The following is a 25778-nucleotide window of genomic DNA, read 5'->3' on the forward strand; positions in this document are numbered from 1 at the left end:
TTCCTCGACCTGTATTTTCAAAGAGATTTTGGGCTGGAGTCTGCAATATTTAATCCAGTCAGCTATTAAATGTCCTCCAGCTTGAATCAAGAATTTAAACAGGCATCTGTGCTGGGGATAATGACAGTTAAAGCAGTTTGGGGTATAGTGTGTGTGGCAGAGGGAGGAAATGGACAGAAGAATAATGATTAAGTCTTTGATTTGGAAAATTCCTGAGTTTTAGGAGTTCTGTCAGAGTATTGGTGGGGGAGAACATGAAAGAAACCCCTTTGCTCAAAGGCATGGCTTTAATGGGGAGAAACAGTACTAATGATACGTGACAGTGCCTGACACTCGCCTTTCTTCTGCCCGCCCAGCAGTAACATGATACCTGCTCCCCCAGGGATGGCCAGCCTCGGGGTGAGCACCCAGCCCCTGCAGGGGACCCAGCTCTGCTGGACGGGCTGCTCCGATGCAGGGAGGGTTTCCCCAGGGTCCGATTCCACCGGGAGGGATCCCCCAGCATCTGTTCACCCCGGGTAGGCTTTCCCAAAGTCCGTGCCTGATGGGAGGGGCTCCCCAAAGCACCCGACCAGGAGGGTTTTCCCCTTCTTCCCCTTGAGACCTTGGGATGGATGGGTTGGGGAACTTGAGGGTATTTAAGACAGAAAACTAACTTCCTTTCTTTCTTTTCCTTTCTCTCTTTCTTTTTCTTTCTTTCTTTCTTTCTTTCTTTCTTTCTTTCTTTCTTTCTTTCTTTCTCTTTCTTTCTTTCTTTCTTTCTTTCTTTCTTTCTTTCTTTCTTTCTTTCTTTCTTTCTTTCTTTCTTTCTTTCTTTCTTTCTTTCTTTCTTTCTTTCTTTCTTTCTTTCTTTCTTTCTTTCTTTCTTTCTTTCTTTCTTTCTTTCTTTCTTTCTTTCTTTCTTTCTTTCTTTCTTTCTTTCTTTCTTTCTTTCTTTCTTTCTTTCTTTCTTTCTTTCTTTCTTTCTTTCTTTCTTTCTTCCTCTGTTAATTTCTGAGCCAATGGCTATTTGAAAGATGGAGTTAAGGACTGGGTAGATTCCTAAAATCCTACAGGGCTTGGATCCATGGAAAAGAAGAGAAGAGCAGGGCATCAGGAAAAGGCTCTGCCTTTGACTTGATGAAGCACGTGTCAGATTCTGCAGTTCAGGCAATTAAAATTCGATTCTGATCAAAGGGCTTCATAAATCACCAGGAGAAGTGAACTGGGCAGAGACAGCTGTCTGTGTGAGCAAGCAGGGGGCAGTTTCTTATCCCCACCTTTCAGACACTGTCATCCTCTCACACTGCCTCCATGGAGTCTCACCGGGAGTGGATTTTTCCTGCTGTTTTATGGAGGTTTGTTTATTTATGGAAGCATTTCAGTAAGAAAAAAATAAAGAAAAAAATATATGGAAGGAGTTAGTGACCATTGGTGACTATCCCAGGAAGAGAGGTGCCACAGTATTTTCTTTTCTGATTAGAGAAAAAATGCTAGATGCTGAGGAAATAATGGCAAAATTTTTTTCCCTTACCCTTAAGAAAGAAGCATGAGATGTGTGATTATCTCTGCTGGCCTCAGCCCTGGACAGCCCCGAGTCCAGAGCAGAGAGCTTATATCCAGGAGCTCCTGGCTCTGCTCTCAACTGGCTCCACTGCTAGGACCTGGGCAGTGAAAGGGAGAGGTGAAGGGGGAAAAGGAGAAGGGAAAAGGATTTTGCATCTGAGTGAAGGCAAAGTCTCTTCATTCTTGGAGCAGAGCACAGGGAATTAATGCAGCCCAGTGTGTGCCAGCCCTTGTCTCTGAGCAGTCCTCAGGTGTCAAGGATACTCCTGCCATTCAACTCCCCACTAGTGCATCTTCTTATGTCAGCTGTGGTCTGTTGTAGGAGTTTACAATAGGGCCGAAGGGCTGCTCTTTGATATTGGAATTTAGGGGTGAACATATAAGTGCTCTCAAGGCACTTGTCAAATTTGAGTGCTTTCTGGTGTGATTTATGGCAAGAGGCTCCTTTCTGACACTTCCAGATGCCAAACCTTTCACCTTGCAGAAAACGTGCTTGCAATAGCCGGAGTGAGTTTATGCCTGCTCTTTAAAACAGCTGCTCTGGGTTAATAAGGTGGCAGGCAAGCCCAGTAAGGAACTTTTAATGAGATTTGCCAGTGGTTTGAATGGTTTCTACAGTCTCCTTCCAGCATCCAGGCTATCCACTGACATGCAACACTGAACCTGTCCTATCCCTCTAGAGGAATGCATGTCACCTTTTTTCTCACCACATCCCTCCTTCAGATTGCCTTAATTTGGACTTCAGCCAGCTTGCAAACCTTTCTCTGCCCTGTTTGTCATTTTACCAACTGAATCATCAAGAGACTGAAACTCCTTTTAATACAAGGCGTTCAGAGATTTCACTGAACAGAGGGCAAATATGGAGTGAGAATTTGAGACAGGAAAATGGGGCATTCATCTTCAGAGTCCATAAATCACCATGAACTCTCCCAGGCTACTTCAACAAGCCTGGGATTCCCTTGCCAGAGATGAGTCACAGATAAATTACCCAAGGCCCGCAGAGAACAAAAGATTTGGCCAAAAGCTGCAAGGGGATGGGTATTCTCCAAAAAGTAGCGGAAGCCTTGCAAACACATGCCTCTCGATGGATGGTGGAGTTTGATCTGCATTCCTGGTTCTTATGAACAGCAGGAAATAAAAACAAAAATAGATCAAAATTCACTGGGTGTTGACTTCTTCCCTGCATTTCTTGGCAGGTGGACTCAGATGTTTGATCTCACTAAGAGACAGTTTTCCATCTGAAATTGAAATAGTCCCTCCTCTAAAACTAAATGCATCAGCAACAGAAATGAACGTTGATCTTGGCTAGGACTAGGTGGGGAAAGCACTACCATCATGTTAGTGTTAGCATTGCAACAACTGCTGTCATCTGATAACTTCCTCTGTGGAATGTCACTATCACCTAACAAGGCTGATTTTTTAAGATTCTTCATTTCTGTAATCAAATTATGCCACATGGAATAGAAAATGAGAGAGAGAGAGAGAGAAAGTGAGGGGAAGGAAGGAAGGAAGGAAGGAAGGAAGGAAGGAGGGAGGGAGGGAGGGAAGGAGGGAAGGAGGGAAGGAGGGAAGGAGGGAAGGAGGGAAGGAAGGAAGGAAGGAAGGAAGGAAGGAAGGAAGGAAGGAAGGAAGGAAGGAAGGAAGGAAGGAAGGAAGGAAGGAAGGAAGGAAGGAAGGAAGGAAGGAAGGAAGGAAGGAAGGAAGGAAGGAAGGAAGGAAGGAAGGAAGGAAGGAAGGAAGGAAGGAAGGAAGGAAGGAAGGAAGGAAGGAAGGAAGGAAGGAAGGAAGGAAGGAAGGAAGGAAGGAAGGAAGGAAGGAAGGAAGGAAGGAAGGGTTTTAAGAATTTTTCCTGTATACAGACTTAGATGTGTCTAGTGAAAATTCTCAGATAATACTTGCTGCCTATGTTAATGAAGTTCATAAGGAGAAGAAAATAGACCCCTCTTCTTTCATTCACACTATTTCAATTTCTAAGTGTATCTGCTTCCTCCAGATGATAAATAAATCTATCCATCTTTTAATTTTTTATTGTGCATAACTGGTTCTTTTTCTTTGAATCCTAATCAGAATCTCAACAGAAAAGTTGATATAAGTAAGACTGGCAGCTCTTTTAAAGAACCCTGCTTCTCTCTCCTGTCCTTTGTTGGCCAGCCGTATCAAGAGACTAGGATTGCCTTAGTCCTGCTGCATCCGTATTTCCTTTGGAGTGGAAAGAAACATCCCCAAACTCCAAAGGTATCAAATGTTTAGCATCTGAAGGATATCCATCTTTAGGAGTCAGGCCAAAAAGTCAATAAAAATTAAATTATTTCTGTAGCATATGGGAGCACTCACAACACAAATAATGTGTTACTGTATCTTGGCACAGGGAAAAAGCACCACATCATACTTTCACATTTCTTGATCAATACAATGCCCCCATCAAAAGGCAACATAACCCCTCAAAACTGTGATTACTTCTAGTTAATTAATAGTTTCTAGAACTAGCACAAAATTGGTTGGTGATCAAGGAGGTTATTACCTTCATATCATATAATGATAAAGTGCCCTTAAAGATTTATATGCAGGGAAAAATATGTATTTATCTTTCCTTTTTGTTTTTTCATGGCAAACAAGAAAGGATATTTCTATTGTTAAGTTACTCACTGTCTGAAATTAGTTATCTCCACTTGAATATGCAGCTATTGGAAAAGAGAAAAAAATCCCAAATATTTTTCTGAAGAAACAAAAGGGAAATCCCCAATTTTAAAGATAAAGATAGCTTTAATATCTCAATCATTAGCAATGTCATGCAGAGGAACACTCCTTATATGGCCTTATCTAGCAGGATCAACTCTGTGGGAGTCCTTCAATTTAGTTTTTGGGGCAATGATCCAGGCTATCTCTGTGTTATTTTAGCATATCCCAAACTAGCTCTTAGATAAAGGGAAATTAAATCTGGCACAGGTTGAAGACTGAAATGGAACACCCTGAGAAGGCCTTTCTATTATTGTCACACACAACTCCTAGCAAGACTTGACTTCAATTTAGATCTGGGCAGGGACAGCTTTAAACATGACATCACTGCTTCAGGTGTTATATATCAGATTCTACAGACATAAAATCACACATCCGTGCTGTCACTTTCATTGTTTTAATTAAGGAGAATAAGTATGTAAGGTATCTACAACTGTATGTGGTACCTAAACCAATATACATTTAATTTACACTCTGTGTGTCTATCTAACCCAAACGTAGTCCTATATTCAAATACTCAGCTTTTGTTCATGTTCTTTGTTGATCTCACCAATTCTTAGGTCACCAGTCAATTTTCTTCAGAAAGATTTATTCTTGCCTTTATATGTGAAAAAATTCTTTTTCTGTTTTCCCTTTTTCCTTAAACTCAGTGCAGAACAGCTCATGAACCAAAGTTCTAAAAAACCCCCAATTCTGAATCAGAGCTAGATTTGGGTCTAATGAGGGTAAAAAAGTACAGGGTGTTTTCATTTTTGTCCAAATATACCACCTGCCTCTAGTATTCACAGGGCCTGAATAGCAAGTGTTTGAACAGCAATGTCTATTTAGAAAGAACATTGGCTACTATTAATTGGTTATCAGCTTTCTGTTCCACAGGCACTTATGCAGCTGGAGGCAGGGCAACTAGAGATTTTGGTTTTATAGGAGCTTTTCTAGGTTAAAAAAATTAACTCCTTTTTTTTTCTGTATTTTTTTCCACCTATGTATTATTAATCCTTTCCTCCACCCAAAATTAATGGCAGGATGTGGTTTAAAGGATTTATTTGTATTAATTTTTGACCTTTTACCTTATTCACGTGCATCACTAAGTACTGTAGACATGCCAGATGAATGCCAGTGTATACCTCTTATATAAGATTATGTATGTTTTGTGCCCTGTAATGGCAGAGAAAACAGTGACATCAGTCAGGGAAAAAAAGCTTTTTCAAAGTTGCGTCCTGTACTTGCTGCAGAATACAAGAAAGTTCTTGGAGATTAATAATACTCACCCACTTTACAGGAGGACTTACTCCATGAACCTCTTAATATCTGAGTATATCAAATGGAGGATGTTACCTAAGTGCAATGTATTTAATTCCTTAGCTCAATATAAGCTAATTAGCATTATACATTCCCTACTATTTAACTGCATATCATTACATCTGTATGGAATACATATACAATTACATTTGCTTATAATCCCACTGATGTAATGCATGAACATGATTTAAATCAGGAAGTCTTAATAGATGTTCAAAGACCATGAAGAAGAATGTAACTGCTGTTCTGAATATTTGTCTTTTATTTCCAATTATTATGTAGATATGATGAAAACTGGATACCTCTATATTAATATTATATTAGCAATAGTAAACACATTGCCTTAAAATCTGCAACTTTTAATTATATATTTTCTCTCAAGACAAAACAAAACCTATTTCAGTCTTTTAAGACTCTATTAAGGTTATCTTCATTTGTATTGCTTATAAATTAAATATGACCTAACGCTTCCAAGAAAGTATGGACTTTTATGCCTAGATTTTTATGGGAACAGTCAAGCTGAATGCTATGTTTACTGGGTCAAGCATTGGCTCTTTTACTCTCATTTAGTATCATTTCACTCTAAACAGTCCCACCAAAGCAAATGGAGCTGTCACAGAAGTAAGGAGTTATTCACCGTGAGCTTGGATATCACAGCTGCCAGTAATAATTCTTGTTTAAGAAGAGTGGTATTAATAATCTGCAAGGAATGGTAGGCTTTTGACAAGGAACAGAATTCCAATGTAACAGGGAAAAAAATTCACGAAGCCGAATGTGATTTGTTGAGCCAGTTTTGTACCACACACTGTCAGTAATAATGTCTTCCTGTCATAGCATGGCATGAATAATTTTTCCAAGCCATGATGTAGCAAGAGAGACTGTGACCTTTTTAATTTTTTTCCAGCAAAGAAGAATATGGCTGGTTAGTTAGTGGAGCTAATTGTCCACAAAATTAACTTTAAATTAATTCTAATCAATTTAGCAGTTTCCCTTGGGAAATCTTGAAGAATTAATTGAAATGACATCTAAGTAACTTTCTAGCATAAATGTTTTTCAACATTATCAAATATAGTGTTTTCCAGTGCAGACTGTAGATTTCCCAGAGAACATCCCTCTCAAATGCTGTAGCTGAGAGATATGGCCTCGTGTTTATTTGGAGGTCAGCCACTTTTTTGCTGTTTAAAACCTCTTCTTGTCATTGCCACTGTTAGGGCCAAGCACAGCTGTGTTGGGAAGAATCACAATCTCAAGGCAAGGTGTAGCTTTCTTTATGCTCTAATACACAGCACAATTTTATTTCTTTCAGCTCCAGCTGAATGCATGTGAGAACAGTGCAACCAATCTGTTCCTCCATTCTTACATCTCCTTTAATTTATGGTAACATTTCTGTAGCCAGTAGCCCACAAAACTGCTCCTGAAGATGTCATTGAACTAGCATTCCCTCCCATACTATCCCAGAAACTACACTGAAAATATTATGAGAAAGACAAGCAAATTGATTTCCGCTCCTGCAGTTTGTGTCCTCAGTGACCTTGCTGAGGAGTCACACCAAGCCCTTCATCCAAATCATTGATGAAGTTCAGCAGTGCTGGGCCCAGTGTTGAACCTTGGGGGCCACAACCAGTGACAGGCCTCCAGCCAGACCCTGCTCTACTGATCACAGCCCTCTGGGATCTGCCCTTCAGCCAGTTCTGCAGCCACGTCACAGTCCACTTATCCAGTCCACACTCACGATGAAGGTGGTGTCAGAGGCAGTGTCAAAAGCCTTGCCGAAATCGAGCTAGGCAGCGTCCTTTGCTCTTCCCTCAATTCATGCAGGCAGTTATTTAATTGTAGAGAGCAATCATGTTGGACAGGCATGATTTACCTTTGGTGAGTTCTTGCTGACTATCCTGATCACCTTCATGGCATCCATGTGGTTCGAGATGTCCTGCAGAATGAGGTGCGTCTTCACCTTTCCAGTGATGGAGGTGGGGCTGTCTGGATGGTAGTAGCTCCCTAGGTTCTCCTTCTTACCCTTTCTGAAGACGGGGGTGGTATTTGCTTTCTTCCAATCCTCAGGCACCTCTCCTAACCTCCATGACCTTTCGAAGATGATCGAGTGGCCTTGCAATGTTTCTGCCAGCATTCTTAGCACTCATGGATTCATCCTGTCAGTGATGCAACCAGAGTTTTTAAATGGTGCTGAGAACAAAGCTAATATGAACAATCCCCAGTATATCTGACTGTCAGTACTGTCAAAAGATTTTCTTAAAAAAACCCTTATTTTCTCAAGACTTAATTTTTTTACTCAAATGTCCACAAGTAAGTAAACAGAAACTTTGCTATTTTCAGCTCTTCCCCGAGGCTATGGTGAATCAACGATAGTTTCTTTTCATTGCACAAGCCTGGCTTAGAGATATGGGTGGGAGGTTTGCCAAGCCCACCTGCCCCAAGTCAGTCAGGCCTAGGAGACCTGAAGGGAAATGATCCCCCTGCTTTGTGTGGGGTGCACAGCAGGCACTGGGGCACACCACTGCTGGAGCAGGGGCTCCATAGGCCCAGTAGTACTAATGCCTGTGTGGTCATCTGTCCCACAAGATCTGCAACCACTGCTTTCAAACTTTGCAGTCAAAATAGTTACAGGAGGAGGCTGGCCTGGGATAATGGATCTAGCTATTATCCAGCAACACAGATTGTGATTTCCTAAGCTTTATGGATTTTATCTGAAAATATCAGTTAGATCTTCACAGTTTATCTCTATTCAACTGCAGCAACAATTCTACTTCAATTTCAGACATCAGCTCACCTCTCTTTCTCCTCCATGGGAAAGGCTAATGAAGAATAATCATTCATTAGTGGAAATAAAACATTTTTTGATACAACATTTTCTTCATTGCTTCACAGTTTGGTACCTCTCCTCACAAGCTGGGATGCATTTATTATTCAGCAGTAAATTTTTAGGGGATGAATATAAGAGAGTGAGGACATTGTTTCAAAGTGTTTGCTAACACAGCAGACAAAAAGCATTTTGTACTGATCTACAGAGATGGTGGACACAGGTTGTGTTTATTTGTTATTATGCTTTGTAAAAGTAATAATAATCAGCCTTGTACTGAGCTTTGCACTTTTCTCTGCACACAACATCAAAAGAGAAGTTTAAAGCTCTACAACCTCTTCTCCAGAACGCTACTCTTGAGTATTTCTGTTTCTTGTTTTGCTTTGTGGTCACTAACCACAAGAGAAATTTGTCTTTTTTACATATGCTGGAAATAATTTACTGACTTCAGAAATATTAAACCACAAGAAACCCCCTACATTAAAGTAACATTAAGGGTCTGCCTAAAACCCACAAAAAGCCAGGAAATTGAGACTTTAAGCTGAAACTCTGATCTGATACTCCAACCTTAATTTACCTCATAGGGTATAGGTGTCTCCAGTGAGGGGAGTGGGAGGCAAATCTTGGTTGCCTGGGTGCTCATGTCACTCCCTTTTCTTTTCTCACCAGCTGAACAGCACTATCAGTCAATAGGAAGCACCTGACCAGGTGACATCTTTTGGCACAACTTCTAACAGGACAGATGGTTATTGTTAAAAAGAGGGAAAAAGTTCAAGGTCCCTTCTCACCTGAGAAACTGTCAACTTCACAAAAGATTTTTGGCTCTACAGCCTAACTTGTGTTGTGGAGTTTGCTGACACAGGCAGCTGTGGAAGCAGACAGTATCACTAGTTTCAAAAGAATTAGACAAATATGGACAATGTGTTGGTAAACAGAAACCTACTGAGTGGTCTACCTCTAGGATCTCTAATAACAGCTGTGGATGCTGAAGATGTGCAAGACATCATATATGCCAGATTCACAGATGTCTCTGACATCAAAAGAGTGCTGACCCAAAAGGGTTTTACTCGTGTTCTTATTGTTTAACTGTCCAAAATGGTAATAAATGACAGTTCTATCCTTAATTCTTATTTAGTCCTCTAATTTCCCTTGGGAAAGACTTTTTCTTTTTGATAGCCCAAACCCCAGTCAGAACTATTGAGCAAGACCTTTCACAGCATTGCTGTGCCTCAGGAGCTGTGCCACAAGAAAAAGAGTAAATGGTCTGTGTTCCTCATTAGAGCAGGGTGCAGCACAATCCTGTCCTGCTATGTATTTCAGCTTTTCTCCTCTACTAACAAGGAGAGAGGCAGCAACAAAGCAGTGCTTTGCATCTTCTTTCTTTGCCAGTCAGCCGGAGGAAAACAACCAAATTGGGAACCACCATGAAGTACTTGACACAGCTGTTTCAGAGAAACAGCTTGTCTGGACCTGATAATAAGAGCTCTGTTTATATTCCCTATTTCAAGATTAAAACCACCATTGAACTGGGTGGTTTAGATGAACTGAGTAGGTTCATCTAAAGACAGTGGGATGATTTTGGAGGCCTTGAACAGGTACAGAACTGTAACCATCTTTACTGTACTGCTAGATGGGACTAAAGTCTCTACTAGATAGAAAGCTTCTTTTAAAAAATATGGATATAGCAAAGGAAATGTCGCTGTGAACTGAGACCCACTGTCTTCCTTATTAGGACCAGCAGAAGCTGTAAAATTACATATGTATGTTTAAGTGAGGGACAAATGTTATGCTGCAACCACAGTGTATTCTATACCAGTAGAATATTATCTACCTGAGACTTTTTTTGCAGTGAAAAATGATTCTGATAATGAAGTGAAAAATGTGGGAGAAACTGACAATTTTCTCCCACACTGACAATTTGTAAATAAAATGCTAGTATTTTACAGCATTTATATTCTTAGTATATTTGTCCTTATGTTTCAGCCACTTAGCTGTGACAATAAAAATTGCATGAAGCTTCAATACCATAATAGTGTAAATTTGCCAGGTTTTATTTGACAATAATTCCCAGGCTTGTGTCTGCGGACCGCAAGTCTTCACGGAAGTCACCAGGTGTGAGAGGATTTGGATGCTGAGATCAGTTGAGATTAGTGCATGGAATGTATCAGGTCTGGAAGAATCTGTGCTATCAAATACATTTTCTACTAAAGGCATTACCTCTGTGCTCTCACAGACAAAGGAGCTGCTCATTATTAGGCTTTAGGTATTCACATGATTAATTTAAGGCTAATACATTTTTCCCCACACTGATAATAAAGATTGTGGTCATACCAGTGCTTTAATTTTTCCTCTTGGCATTGTCTTCTTGAAGGTTTTTTTAAGTCTTTCAAGAGGCAATATTCTGAAATACTGTGCATGGAAACAATAAAGTGCTGGTTGTGACTTTACTTTGAACAAGTTCTCCTGCAGAGTATCATATTTAAGTAAATTGCCATCAAGTACAGCAAGCAACACAATCATTCACATTCAAACAGAACCTTTTGATCATGTTCTACAATGCAATCAAGAATCACATGAGAATTCAAGTACACACCAACCTCATCCAATGCTAACTAGGCGACAGAGAGAGAAGAATTAGTTGTGGATGTCAACTAATTGGCTGGTGCATTAGCATAAAGAAACAAGCATTACTTGTATGTAAAAACTGCATATAATTTTAACAGGCTCATATGTTCACCCTGGTCTGCAAATGTATGGTTACTCACAGCTGGAATATTATTGATAGTGTTTCATGTGGGTACACACATGCTCATGCTCCCCCCATTTTTCAGATCAGAAAAAATTTTGGAGCTTTTTATCCACAAGGCACATCAAGGTCACCAATTGGAAATTGTTAACTGATAGTTTATTTGGGGAAATGAATAGACTCTGTTGAACTTCAGCCAATAATTTAGCAGAAAGATTTATGCAGAACAACAGATGTGGAGGTGGAATCTCTGAAGGAACTCATGGTACTGGCATAGAACTATCTCTGCCCCTATTTAAATTACAAGTGGAACAGAAATGTGACAAGGAGGTGAGAACTGATAGAATCTGAAAATATCCCTTGGTTAAAAAAAAGGCATCTTGGAAAATAAATCTTTTTCACAGGCAATATTCATCCCAAATTCACACAGACATAGGAGTAGCCTGCAGTTATAACCTTAACCATTGCTAGTGCCACTCATTTGCAAATAGTATTGTATACTATTCCATGAAATCACTTCTTCAAGTGCTTTTTCTGAAATTTTTTGGAAGGAAATTCTCTCCTTCCAAACCCAATCTTCAACTTGCCTTTTTCAAGTAGGATTGCTGGAAAGAATAATGCTGGTTTTGTTAAAGTGCATTGTGAAATAACAGTTGTGTCTGATGTTCAAAGTAAGTTCTTTGAGACTATGTGGTTCTATTTTACCTGCTCTTTACTTGACCTCTCTAGCAGGCTGTGAATGAAATCCTGAACTAATAAGAGTCACTAATAGGACTCCCATCAACTCCCAGTGTTGATAGGAGCATTGATTAATTGATGAATAGTACAAGAAAGTATTGTTGCTGGACCCTATTCCTTCATTTTTTCTTACTCTTGGACAGTGTTTGAGCCAGTTTGGAAACACATGCTTTGAGCTCCATCCTTCAAAGTATAGGCAGTTTCTACCATCCTGAATCCAACCTGGAAATGACCATGAATGAGGGATACCCCTTTCTACTGTGCAGCAAAATAAGTTTGTAAAGGAAACTACCCATTTACCCTGTGCTGAAGTGCATCACTCCTTGAAATCTGCTGGAACAGCCAGTTCCTATGACTCAGTGAGTTACCTGAAAGAAACATATCCATCATTGCTCTCCTCACTAGTTCTTTGCTTGTTGGCTACTTGTTCTATTTAAAACTCCTAACAGTGGAATTTGCCTACAGGCACAAGTAATCATGGCCTGAAAACACCACAAGTTTCATTCCCCACTTCCTCCTGTTGTTGGGAGAAGAAATTGAAGTGGAATGAACAGCCTGTGGTAGCCTGACTCTTGTTGTCCATCTCAAATGAGATTGGGAATATTGAGTCTGTGCATAAAGGAGATAATTTAAGAAGTTCCAGGACTCCCTCCTAGCAATGCATAATTACCTCTGGCTATGGGCATAGGAGTGGCTCTGCTTTTGTGGAACAAGAATAAAACATTTTTTTAGGATAACGATACGTTCCTTTATCATTTAGGAATGTCAGGTATGATGTGGAAGATTTTAGAGTTTTCTAGAAGTTTAAATCTCTAGCTCAGATTGGGGTTCTTTTGGCTTTGCTTTATTATGTTTGATGTGGGCATTTTTTGGTGAGGAAAGGAACGAAGGGGGCTGTATTCAGGTTGCACTCAGACAGGCATTTCTCATCACAGCTGAGCTCAGTCACAGGTGACCTCTTCCTGTTCATCTTCATCCACTTCCCTCACTTCTTAGGCTACCATCCTTTACTTCTTTCCTCTCTCATTGTGCTTGGAGGAGGCAAAAAATGAGTGGGGTTAAAAAAATGAATGGATCAAAACTGTCCAAGTGAACCAATAACTTTTTTATAGACACATCAGAAAGACTTGATTGTTCTGTTATCTTACTTTTTGGCAATTTAAAATATTGCAACCCTTGATGTGTGTTGGGTTCCCACCCTTGACCGTCACAATTAATTCTGAGATTGGATAAATTCGACATTTTATCCACCTTGCACACCTGAGTGTGCAAAAAAGTTTTTACCCATTTTTAGTTAAACATTTTGTTCCTTCTTTCCAGGAGCAAAAATACTTTCTTTTTAACAGTATTGATTTTTTTTTTTTTTAATATTTGAACCCTATCTCTCTTTTTGTTGTGAGGAAAAGTTACATTTCTTGCTTCTGAACTGAGTGTCAGCTAAAGCAGACCAGTTATGAATAGTCCATCTATTCTGCTCATCTTATTGGTGAGCATCCCAAATCCTTTGTGGTATTGCTGTCTGTTTTTCTGTATGAGGAAACAGAAGAATTATTAGGCATCAGAGGAAGATCTATAAAATATCTGAACTGGTTACATGTGTAGGACATTCAGAATCTGTCATCTGCAGGTAATAACAGTGACCTAGCCTTGGATGTCTGTAGCAGAGAGAGAAGACAAACAGCTGAATATGGTGCTGGAGACATCTTCTGTCTGGACACAAGTTGGTACAACTTCGGTCCCACTTTCCAAAAGGTGGTTTGGATGCAACCTCTCTCATGCAGATTCTCTTTAGGCACACAGCAGGCATCCTTTGTGATGGTGGGGCCAGTCTGTGATACCACTACTGAAGGGGGAGGAAATCTCTGGGTAAGGCAGAACCAGTGCAGATGACTGGATGTATTTTAAAGTGGTAAAATGAGCTGGTCAAAACACTAGAAAGATCTGCTACGTCTCTTTCTCCAGCCTGCCTGGAAAAGTGTTCAACATCCCAGATGTGAAGTATTGGACTTCTGTCATTCTCAGAACTTAATTTTCAAGTACCCAGGTTCAGTGCTGTTTCCCCAAAGGGTAACATTAGCTAGGGTAAAGCTCATAAAGCCTTAGCCTTAATCTTAGCTCCTGCACCCCAGGTTGCCACAAGTCCTCTTCAAGTGCATTTTATCTCATTCAATCTACTGCAAGTCCTCCTCTTTTCAAGTTGTTCAAGAGCAGTCATGGGCATCACTGATTTTCATTCATCCTCTGAGTTTTTGCTGGATTTAGGTTATTTTGCTATGGAAACTAATGCCTTCTTTTGTCCCAACACTCAAACAGAAGGTGAACAGGTAGTAACAGTCAGCACTGTGTGAATGCAAGAAGATTACAGCTTGTTGCTTCCTCAGTTTATACAGATGCAAGGTAAGACTCATAGCTCAATCTATAGCAGGACCCAATGTTTCTGCAACACTCTTTTCCATTTCTTTCCCCAGTGAAGCTGTAGGAACAAGGTACATTAGTCGTGGATGACCTCAAATATTTTCAGGGTAGTCAGTATGACTCTACTCTCACTCACCTTAGCCTGACAGGAAGCTGAGAGGTGATTTGATGTAACTGATTAGATTTCCGTATTATTTTTCTTTAAACGCCTGAAGAGCACATCTCACAACTCCTTGAGTTTACACTAGAATTCACAGTGGTCAGAGATAGATATTAAAACTGTGAGAAAAACAGAAATAATTGCCTAACCCTGCGGTATTGCTGTAATTTTCCCACTTAATGTTCTTCACTGACTTCTTTGTAGTACAGAAAATGTCTTGTAGAGCAAAGCACCAGGCATGTACTGAAGAGTTCATTTGAAATATTTATCTTCAATATCCAGGATATCACTGGCGATCAGCTGTCTAATGCTGAGGAAACTGAGAAAAGCCTTTTCATTATTGCCAGCTAAAATGGTGACATAAAACATTATGAATGCAATACATAGAAAGAGAGGGAAATGCAAGCTTATACAGCATTGCAGTTTTACATTTTCCCCAGAAATTCAGGTAAGAAAAGTACATTTCCAGCTCTGGGGTCCACTTTTGTTGGATGTTGCTGCAGCAACCTCACTCATGCATCTGGCTAAATTTGGAGGTTACAATAACCTTCCTTTCCCCGTTGATACTAGGTATGCTAGAATCATTCTAGAGACCCACTTTAAGCAAAGGAATCCCTTAAATGAAACAGATGTTGAAGAGAAATCATTTCACTTGACAATTTATATCTCTATAGCCCTGACTGTAAAAGCTGTATCCAACTGAAAACTAATAAAATTTTACATTATTTTTATTATAGTATTTAATTGATCACTGTCTTATAGGATTATTAGTTAATAAATCTGAATGTTTCACTATTAAAAGAGGATACTGTGAAAAAACATTTCAGTTCATCATAGACAGTGGAAATTTCAACTGAAATTGTTCCTTCTTTTTTTTAAAGTTGCCATCTCTTCATTCCATCCCTGATCAGTCTCAAGTGCCCACCTCCTCGGCCTGCTCAGAGCTGCTGCCAGTGCTTTAATTTCCTCTCACTACTGTAAACACAAACACAGAGTAGAAGGTTGCAATTTCCTTTGCCATTAAAATCACACCCCAGCTTTTTAGCCAAAGGAACTTATTGCCTGTAAGACTGTGGTCTCACCCCGTGAGGGAGTCCAGTACTGAAGGGTCAGTGAGCTTCTGAACAACCCAGCCTCTCACCCCAACATGGGAGGAGTCCAGGCACTGACTGGGAATACAGGGAAAGCCAAGATGAGCCCTGCTGGGGAAGTTGGCTAGGACCATCACTGATGCCCCTCCACCTCTGCATCACACAGCTGGTGTGAGGAAGTACAACCTGAAGCACAGGGAGTTGGCATGAGCAGACAAGCTGTGTCCTGTCACAGGGAACAGTGTGATGAAGCCCCCATCAGGATCCAGTGCCTAAATGTGAGCCAGGCAGATGCATGTTTAAGAGAGCTGTGGACCTCACAAAATTTCTTTCCACAGTCCTCCTGAAGAAGCCAATGCTTTTCCAGCTAGACAAGGGGCATGACCTTACATTAGATCCCACCCAAATTTTCTTTGATTTGGCCTGTGTCAAGAGCCTGGCCACTGTATTGTGCAGTAAAGCAGCAAAGACTTTGATCTACTGCTTGCATGGGAAAGAATTTGAAAGCATTGAACTCTTTGTATAAATGAAGTTTTCTTGGACCAGCCTGAAGGTTTGCTGGGCAGAGCTCCTTCCCAGGGGGTTTCCTCTGATGTGAACCAGAGCCATCCCAGCTCTAGTTCTAATAACCTAGCATATTTTACTTCCTTTTGCACTTTGACTTTTAATATAATTACCTTTCTAGGTCCCAAAGCAGCAGTTGTATCCCTGCTCAGTAACCCATGGGGCATGTTCAATAGATGAGGGGTCCTTGAGGAAGAGCAGACCATCCTATTGCCCTCTGGAGTATGTCTAATCTAGAAAAGCTTCAAATATCAGTTTTGAAACTCTTCTGCTGGGCTGGCTTTGGAGATGCTGAAAACATCTCACAGATTCCTTAACTACTGCTAAAATTCTGACTCATTTTTAGTGTCCTAGGAAAAAAGTACTTTTCATTCAAGTGAACACTGAAGAAATGCATAAAACAGATTTAAGTAGATGGGATAAACATGGTATTGAAACTACAAACTTCATTAAATTTGCATTGTGTTTCCAGGTGTCATATAAAAAAAGTATAACTCAAGAAATGGACTCAAGACACTGTGACTGAATTTGAAATGTTAATTTGCATTTTTAAATTAACTTCAATATTTTTAAAGATTAAAGCCTACTTTCAGTTTATTCTTTCTGTCTTTTAAAGGGGTTGATGGACCTCCAGGGATTCTTATAAAAGTACAGAGAATATAAAAAATATTAAATTAAAGAAACCTCTACTACAATGAAGTAGGAAAGACTTAGTCCATTCCAACTTTTGAAATAAGTAAGGATACTTCTGGTGAGATACAGGATAAAGTTTCTCCAAAGCTCTTTAACTTGCATTTGGAACTGAACTTTGATTGGAGAAGAAATTAAAGAATTGATCAACACATTTTCCTGTACCAATGGTAGTCTGAAACTTTGAGACATCTATGTAAATGTTTAATCTCACAATAAGAATATTTTATTATTTTCAGAGTGGCTGAGGCAGATTAGGAAAGAAGGGTGTTTGGATCATAGGTTTTCACATTATTCAGATGAAAAAAGAACATGAGCAATTTCTCTATATCATATAAAATATATTTATTTTACTATGTGACATCCTAAGATGCTTAGAAGGCGTGTGAAGGGAGTACAGATAGTGAGGAAAGGTCAGGAAAGGCATCTAAAGGGATGAAAGCTGTCAAATGAAAAAACTACACGTGTTTTCCTCTGCGCAGTAAGTGCATATGCTTAAGAAACCATGAAAATAAAGAAAATCTTCCTGCAAGCTTTGCTTCTCGTTTTGGCTCCAAAGCCAGATTCAAATGTCGGCCAAAGAAAGTACATAAATTCTGGGGCCTGTTCAATGGGAGGTAGTGATCCTTTTCAAAATCATAGCTTTGTAACAGAAATCCATCACTCATGGAATGTACTCCTTATGGTGATAAACATTCTTTCCAGCTCTTTTGTAAAAAAAGACAACTCAAAGAGAGAGGCTTCAGCCACGCTGCACTCACATACATGGAGCCATACCAAAAGTGGAACTCACAACAGCTTCATAGCTAAAGAGTAACATACAGGCCAAGGTTATCTTGATTTGGGTTATTGCTTGGCTGGAGCATCCTGATAGATTTGCATAAGTAAATTTAAAATATTGTGTTATATTTATTTTGGAATTCCATGTTGAATAAAATAAATTTCTCTACAAGGAGTGCATTTTGGGAACTATTGTTTTAATCAGATAAGGTTTTTCTTGGCTAAACCAATGTAACACAATAAGCATGGTAACAATGGCTATCACAACCTATCCTGGTTAGCACCATTGCCACTGTATTTATTTAATTGTTCTTGCTACTTTATGGACTTTTCAGTAATGCTAGCAGTGAGAAAAATCCCCACCCTGCTGCCAGGGTCAACATTCTTTATGAAAACTTGCTAGGCTTCTGTGAGTTAGTACCTGGCACATGTTTAAGAGTGTTTTTTCCCTGTCTTTACCCTCATGTTTTAACATTTCTATTGCAAAATCCTTCTAAGAAAACCCATTTACATTGGGTATCACTTATCTCAGAAAGTAACCTGAAATTGAAGTTTTAAAGAGGTGTGTGAAATGCAGGTTAATCAGCTGTGAAGATGGACCCAAGAGTTAGCTACAGAGAAAGGTATGAAGAATTTGCAAATCTTCCCAGCCGGCTCACACATGTTCACAAAATACAAAACCTTTTAAAATTTTGGAATGTTTCACTTCATAAAATAAACGGATTAGAGACTGGATTAAAAAAATGCAATGCTGAGGTGTGAAGTGATGGCCTCTGTGCTGATGGCTATTTGCTGGAAAGTCTATGGGGATCATCAGACTGCTGTTCTTCACACCTGCCTGCCCCTGAACAGCCTCATGTGTACTTGGTGCCATGCTAAACTGCCGAGAGTGCTTGAGCAAAGACATCTCTTCATAATCCAGCCACAGCATGGCTACACCTCAGCTGAGGCTTCCTGGACCGAGGGCACACCCCAAGAGCGTGGCTGGACCTTCCCAGGACTGGTGCATACAATTACCGAAGTCTAAATTCCTAGAGGGCAAGATGTTCCCTGGAGGAAAACCATCATCAGACTTTACATTCAGTTGAGCTAAAATGCTAAATACAGCTAAGAATTAGCTCCCCTATTGTTTCAATTCCATGATGGCACATATATTCATAGCTGTGGTATGTATGTACAGTGCTAGAGATAGACATATATGGTACATTATAGTTCTTTATGTTCACATAATTTGGATGGGTAGCCAACCTAAATACAGCCATGCTAGTTTGGCAGATAGTCATCTAATCTGTCTCAAAATACAATTTTGGTCTTAAAACTACTTCATAAAAGTGGCATCTTCTGACTCAATGAGCTCATCTTCTGTGGATGCTGGGTGGCTTAGCTACTTACTTTAATGATTGGAGTTCATTTTTGCCAATCATGACAGTTCTGCCTGCACTCTGAAGAAATAGGTCTGTAGAAGTAGGCTTTTGGGAAGATCTCTGTAGCTAGCTCAGTAATTTTTAGATAAATTCACAAGTGCTTGGAAACCCCTCCACACACCTCATTATCTCTGCAGGTTCAGCTTCTTAATGCAAAAAGTAAAACTGTTATTTCTTACACATGGATCATATGTAAGAAAAAAGCCAAATCAGAACAAAATATGTTGTAATAAATTATTCACTCACGTAAATGACTTAACACTCTTGCTGTCTTCAATGACATTTTCATTTGAGATACTACTCCTCGGCAGGAATGAAGTGATCGCAGCCTGTCCTCTGGCTAAAACACTTACAGAACTGATTTGTCCTCAGCTGAGCACCATGAACAACATTTTAAACAGTGCTCAAAGGAGTGGAGAATGCTGCTCCATAACTCACAGGTGTGCTTGCCACAAGTGACAGTGGTAAGCAATTTCTGAGTAAAACTGAGTTTCAAACACAATGAGCAGTCACCTCACACCTGCAGAACAACACATATTGGTTCAATAAATCAGAAAGGACAAAGAAAATAACCTTTCTTATATTAAAGCACAGAACACTTTCCAGAGCATCTCCATGAGTTACCATCCCTGAACTGTTCCCTGACCTCACAGTATGCATTGTGTTCCCATCTTTATTTTACATCATCAAAATAAGTTCAAAGCAATTTCAATGGAGCAGTAACATTTGACCAAATGTAACAGTGGATGAAGTCCGCTCTTCACATTTTCTGTAAGAGATCACTGAAGACATTGTAAACAAATATTGGGGCAAAATGATTCAGAGAAATATAAACAATAAAAGCACAAATCTAGAATATATAGAAATATTTTATCATAGGGGATAGAGGTAGATCATAATTAGATAAAATGAAAAAAGCAGACAGAAAAGTGGGCCAGTAATGATGCTAACAGTGCAACTGAATGTATAATCCAGGTAATAGGATGACAGAAACGGACCAAGAAACAGATACATACCTAGAAATGCAAGCATCACTGGTGTGCAACCATGTTTGTTAGGTTCCCATGGAGACTAGTGTTTCCCCTGTTAAAAGTCACTACTCAATCCTCTCCTGCAGTCATTAAAAACACCTACTACAGACATGCATACAAACACTCAATCAAACACCTTTGGTAAAAACTCAAGCATATTAGCATGCCAGTGATAGCTGCCTTCAGTAGCATGTTTTTGTTTCAATAAGTCCCTGTGGGAGAGGTAGGCATCCTCAGAGTTTGGACAGTTAAATTCTGAGTCCTCTGGATGTCTTATTCACAGATGAGTGCAGTAAATAGAGAACTATTTCTGTTTCAGTAGGTTTTGGTCAGGCTGCTGACGTGCTGCATACTGCATGAACAATAATTCTAACTAAAAGTCATGAACACTTTTTCTAAGTAAAACTTTGCTCTTTTAAAACCTATTTTCAGTCCACTAGCCCATGGACTGTAAAGGAGCTGTTTGGATATGAGTCTCCTACAAAGCTAAGGGATTTTTGTTGATCATAGTAAAAGCCCTCAAGAACATGTATGCAGACAGGATGGGATTATGTGCTCTAGAGTTACTGCAGAAGGCAGCAGTTTAATTAAGGTTCTTTTCCAGATGCTTTCATTCTGCTCTGGTTGATTGGTTTACCTTGTCTGTGTGTTCCCATTTTGAAGATCAGTTTATATAATTGCTTTCTTCTTGTTCCCTTTTACTGTTACAACATTTTTCACTAGCTTTGTGTCACCTTTCTTTCCTCCTTGCCATTAATTGAATAAACAGACTTCTTTAAGGTTCTATCTCTCTATCCAAACTTGGTATAAAATATAATTTGAGAGCTAGATTAATTAGTAACTTCTGCAACAACAGAAATAGTAGCATTGGGCAAAGCTGCCCTGATGAAAACAGAGATTTTTGACTCCAGTTCTTTTAACTGCTATTTCACTGTCTGAGAAAAAGTTTGATTGTCTCTTTTGGTAGATACCAAACAGAATAAAAGTAAGAAAAAATTACCTCTATTCCAGGACTATAAAAATTGACAGAAGATTTATCTATGAGCAGCTTGTTTTTGTAGGTAAAATTCACACAGATGAGCTCTTAACTTAAATTCATAGGGTCTGCTTATTGCTTTAAGCCACAACTTACATTAGTTATTATTGGTGCCAGGTACCTAGAGAGAAAATGGAACTTTCCCCTCATGATTGTTTTAGAGGCAGAATAACAGACTAGGAACAAACCACTCCAGCTCTACTGCCACAGAGCTTCTGGGTGTTTGGAGGAATAACTTTGGAGCAGTTAACATAGTCATCCACAGTGGAAAAAGAAACATACTCATAAACCCAAAAAACCAGGGCAGCTCTCCTAGTCTCAACGGGTGGTAGCAGGAGGTGATTCTAAAGGGAAGTCAAATGCTTTAGTTTATTGCAAGAGTCCTTTTAATTTCATGCTAAACTGGGATGGAGATGTATACCTAACTGAGGCTGCAGGGATCTACATTTAGAACAATCTTTGATGAAAGGAAACCAAATCCCAAGCTCAGAGAAGTCAATGGCAACATTCCCGTTGACTTCAATGGGAACAGGAGGTAGCCCAAAGTCATTAGAGAATTACTAAGAAGCTAAATTTATTTAAATGCAGATATTACAAACTTCTGTTTGAGATGGCTTTTCATAGAAGAGATTCCGGTAATAGTAAGAGCTGACTTTGATATTTCCATTCTAGCAAAAGTATTAGACAGCTACTCAGCTCAAAATGTGCTTAAGTCATTAAAAAAAACAGGATACCACACCCAGTTTATAAAGCACAGATTCTTAATGAAGCCACTCTTTAAAGAGCTCAGACTGATTTCCACAGACTGATTTCCAAGCCTAGAAAGCACAGGCTTGAATCTAGAGAGGTTTTTCTTGCAAAATGTATATTTAAAAATCAGAAGACAGTAGTTTGCTGTTGCTGTTTCCACAGAACTCAGTGTGTTGCTGTTGCTGCTGGCTTTACTAGTTGCATGAAACAATGGGGAAAGATTCAAAACTTTTAATTAATAGACTATGGTTAAGATTAAAATCAGCAAAAGTTCAGAGTTCTGTGTCCTGAAAGGATCAACAGCTTAGTCCCTCACTCTTTCCATAGGTGTAAAAGCCACAGTATGTGAGTGGGTGCCTAGAGAACCCATTTTTAATTTGACACATAACCCTGCTGGTGGTGAACCACCATCAGTAATGACTGATAAATAGTCCATAAATAGTTCAATAGATAGTAACACTCTTGGAAGAGTAGGACTTCTTCCTGAAAAGATGCTACAAGGACGTCTACGCAACCCCCAGAAATAACTCCTTTCTGGGCTTCAGGGTTTTTGTTTAACTTTTCAATTTTTCATATATTTCCCCAGCCAAAGTATAGATTAAAGTAATTCCAGGACTGCAATTTGAGGGATGCCATAACACTAAATTACACCCACTTAAATAATTACGTCTCTTTAGCTACAAATGATAAAATAAATGTATCATGTTTAGTGTGCATACTTAACATGAAGTCATACAGCAGTTTACATCCAGAGCCTTTCCCAAAGTAGCAGAGGGAAAAAAGTCCTTCTGGAAATCTTTACTATTACACCAACATATTTGATTGTGGGAAACAATAGCTCAAATGAGCCAAAAGTTATAGAAGTAAAATAAATGTAGTCAAATGGGAATAAAAGCTGCATCTAGAAGGACAAGTTTCAATCTGCGTACTTTATTTCCATTCTTAACATCAATTAATTGTTAAGAGGAACATGACAGTTAAATTATTGTCTTGTTCTGTTAGCTCAACATACTTCTCTTTGTATACTTGCCCTCTCAGAACATATACAGCTAATGAAACTTTATTTTTAGTGTCCTTATTCAAGTGGGCTACAACAAACCAGAAAACATGTGAGATAAGGAGGAAGTAGACACTGTAGCAGGGGGTAAGAAAGAGAACAATTCTGCAGCCAAAAAAAGGTTACTCTACAACAAGCAGTGAGGACTTCCTCACACTTTATTACTTGGTGCAAGGATAACAAAGAATATTTTTACTCTTATGAGAACTAACCAAAACACCATCAGAAATCCCACCTGTTGTTGTTTTAATCTACACCACAGAATGTATTTGTCCCTGGTTCTCCTGTGTCTTCAGTCCATGGAAGACACCAGCTGTAGTTGTATTTATCCCTGAAGCCAGAGCCTTTTTGTCCTGCTTGCTGTTGCTCACACTTTGGCAGTTGTCTGCCCAGAAGGTGGCTACACATATCATCGCAAATGACTCTCTTGCCCCTCCCTGGCTGCTACACCCCTGTCTGCTTGGTAAAACATATTTGAAGATATATCAGAAAACAAAGGGAAGAGAACACTGGAAGAGTATTGATTGTTTGATCCTCGGGAACAGTTCACTCCCCTGGCATATTGCAGTGCTAGAGATATATCACAGTCTAAATGTGGTTCTGAATTTGGATCTGGGTCCCAATTGGGCCAAAATCTAGTTTACATAAGTATTTGTGTTGGGTCGTTTTAGTGATAGATTTTTTTGATGGAATTTTGGAGGAAAACTTGAGTCCGTTTCCTCAAAACTGCCTTTGGCTTTTACAGTGCTAGTCTGGAGCAACATCCTGATTTAGGACCCATAGCCCCAGGTAACTGACTGAAATCTATGCTAATCCACAGGTCCCATTATGCCAGATTTTCTCCAAGCATATCTCCAGGATCAGGCCATGCACAAAACCAGCTGGTTTTGTGATCTGATCTATGCTTAGATCAGCAAGGGTTTGAGAAAGACACAGCTCTGTTCCTTGCCTGGAGGGGAATAACAAGTCAAAGCAGACGTGAGAAAACTGAAATTTGGGGGCACTAAGGGTAGCTTCAATTTACATGTTGCTTAAACACATGCTGGTTAATTATCATCAGGAGAGTGAGAGAGGGCTCAGGCATGGCCATGTGGCTCAGTGGTTACACACTGCCCCAGGAGGCAGGGGTGCAGTGGCACAGCAAGCAGGGTACGGCTATTAACAGCAGCTGTGGAGCTGACAGGACTATCGGACACCATCAGCAGCTGACAGGGTACTGGGGAATACATTTCATCCCTGGAATAACCACATGGCCATGTTTCCCAAACCAAGTGAAAAAACAATAAGAACAAAAAAAAAAAGGCAAAATATTTCCCTTTGTCCATTTTCCACAAGGTTTTAAACTCTTGGATTTGAAAAAGAAAAGATAAAGAAATTTGTTCTGAAGAAGAATGAAAATATCTTTTGAAAAAGTCTGCCCAGCTCTGCTTAATGTCCTGGAGACAAGGTTCTCTGCAGGAATGGGAGTGACTGAGCAGAAGAAGGGACACATCTACCAAACCAAGCAGACTGCAGGTGAACATGCCTAAAATTGTCACTGGCATGCCTTCCCAGGAAAATGGTGGAATGTCCAAACCATGGGTACAGAGGGGAGAGATGCAGACTCAGCAGAAAACCCTCTGTGGTGCACGAGCAAGGTGACATCCTCTGAAAATACCTCCCCTGATGATCATAAGAGAGCTTGGTCAGCAGATGACCCCAGGAGCTGGCAGCCAGCAGGGATTCAGGCAATGGTGATGCTGGATTCAAGGAGGCAGGTCTTTGCAACACTGATGTCCTGCAACCAATTAAAACATCATCTAGAAGCATGGTCTTAAAGAAAATGTCATAAATGCCTAAAGTATAGTTAACATAGGATTTTAAAGAAGGTAGAGTTGTAGTTATAAAAATCTATATTTTCCACATAATTCAGGGCATCTTATCTGTTCTCTTCAGTGAACTTCACAGAGTCCTTCTGTGATTAACAGCATCTACAGGTACAGGGAAAGTATTACTATATTTTGTTACTGGTGAACAAGGAGCAGAGAAATATTCATCATAATTTTTTTTATGCAGTTCATCACCAGCAAAGAGATATACTGAACCCTTATTTTAACAATAGCCTGACTCTGTTTTTACAGGTAGTATCCCTCAATAATCATCAGTAGTTACATTTTTAGATTCATTACTTCAGTCAGCTTAATACCATTATATCTACTGTAAAAAAGTATCTTGGATAGTATATAGACACCCTCCAGCCATCACACAGGTTTGCTTCTGCTGTGAGTCAGGGATATAGATGCTGGAAATAGATGCTAGATATCGATACTATGGGCATGGACACAACTGAAAACAGAAGCTCAAGGAAATATATCCCAGCATCAGAAAACATACTGCATGTGTTTCAAATCTTATCTTTCTTATGAAGTCAATCTACTGTCCCTCACATGTACATTAATTTGGTCTAAAAGCCTGCAAAGTGAAGAGATGTGCTGCTGCCAGCATTCCTGACAGGGTCCCAGCCATGTCAGGGTTGCCTGACTTCCTGCATAACTCTCACAGGCTGCTGCCAGGAAGGTCAGCATTAGCACACTGCTATGGAGAGTTTGCACAGTTATTACTGTGTGCAAAAGAAATGGGATAGCCAGTGTGATCAATATGTCTTTCCCCTAGGACACGTTTGCCTGACCTAGCACTCCTCCTTTAACAAAGGTTGTGTCACCTATGAAGCCAGTCATGGAATTGTCATCATACAGGGTAGTATCCCCTGGAGCATATTTTCCTTTCAATTTCTAGACATAGTTTACAATATCCTTAAAATACCTTTCATGGAGACATATGCAGAATACCTGGAGGTGATAGGTAATACATAGCTGAGATAATTCCTCCAATATCATGCCTCGCTTCTTCATTCTGTTT

This window comes from Anomalospiza imberbis, chromosome 1 (assembly GCF_031753505.1).
Source record: "Anomalospiza imberbis isolate Cuckoo-Finch-1a 21T00152 chromosome 1, ASM3175350v1, whole genome shotgun sequence".
NCBI lineage: Eukaryota > Metazoa > Chordata > Aves > Passeriformes > Viduidae > Anomalospiza > Anomalospiza imberbis.